This window comes from Pyxicephalus adspersus, chromosome 9 (assembly GCF_032062135.1).
Source record: "Pyxicephalus adspersus chromosome 9, UCB_Pads_2.0, whole genome shotgun sequence".
NCBI classification, from domain to species: domain Eukaryota; kingdom Metazoa; phylum Chordata; class Amphibia; order Anura; family Pyxicephalidae; genus Pyxicephalus; species Pyxicephalus adspersus.
This window is the reverse complement of record NC_092866.1, coordinates 40,256,270-40,257,326: the sequence shown is the minus strand read 5'-3', so window position 1 is coordinate 40,257,326 and position 1,057 is coordinate 40,256,270.

The following is a 1,057-nucleotide window of genomic DNA, read 5'->3' as shown; positions in this document are numbered from 1 at the left end:
TGCTATACGATCGTTCATATATATCGTGCATGAACGTTCGTCGTTCGTTTTCCAACGATAATAATTGGAAGTGTGTATGTAGCTTTAGGCATACCAAAATTTGTGTGTGTCAATACAGAAAAGAGGGTTGTTTTGATTTAGGTAAATTGGAAAATAAAGGGTTCCCTGCACACTATATTGTACAGAATGTCTACAGAGTATGAGAACCATGCGTGGCACTCAGAATAAGCAGGATGACTGTGCCGAGTTGTGACAGCTGTAGATAGATGTCCTTACCTTTCCTGCACTGACATTCCTTGCATCCCATCACAGAGACTGGTGGAGCCTACCTATCCTTCTCCTGGTTCCTCAGGATGGATCTTTTCAGCCCCTGTAATGACATCATAGAGGCTAGGAAGAATAATATTACATATACCAGGGTCAAGGTAATTAAAAATGTCCCTGAGACACAAGAGGTAGTGGTGAAACACAAAATATGTTAAAAAAAGAGCGAGCATAAGATTACTAGTGTATAATTTAAAGGCCTTATTTTATAATTGTATATGTAAAACCTGTGTATTTAGTGTAAATTCCTGAATATTTATAATCATTTAATTGTACACAAGAATGCTAGAAATGTAACCCTATTCCCGGAAGTGAATAACACTGATATATGTGACAGGTCAGCACATAAACTTTGTACGTGCTCTTAGTCACACTGCTGAACACAGGCTTTTGTTACGTGAATAGGTAGAGATACTTCATTATACCTTGCTGCAGTGGCTCCTATCTAAGCCTATGTGAAAGGTGCATCCAGGGGCCTAATATAAATCAAATATCCCCTGATGTAACGTAAGGTATGAATCGAAAGGTTTTTTTAAACATTTTTATATATTGGGGGGGTAACCATGAAAGGAAAAAAATGTAACAGATATAATTTTAGAGATAGTGTAGAATCCAGGGATTTCACTACCCTGTCAAGATGTTATCAGATTGGCATGGTAGAATTGTCTTTTTTGTATCCTGCTTCCAGGACAAGGGTTGAAAGATAAAGTATTCATCCTGGAAAAAGACTGAC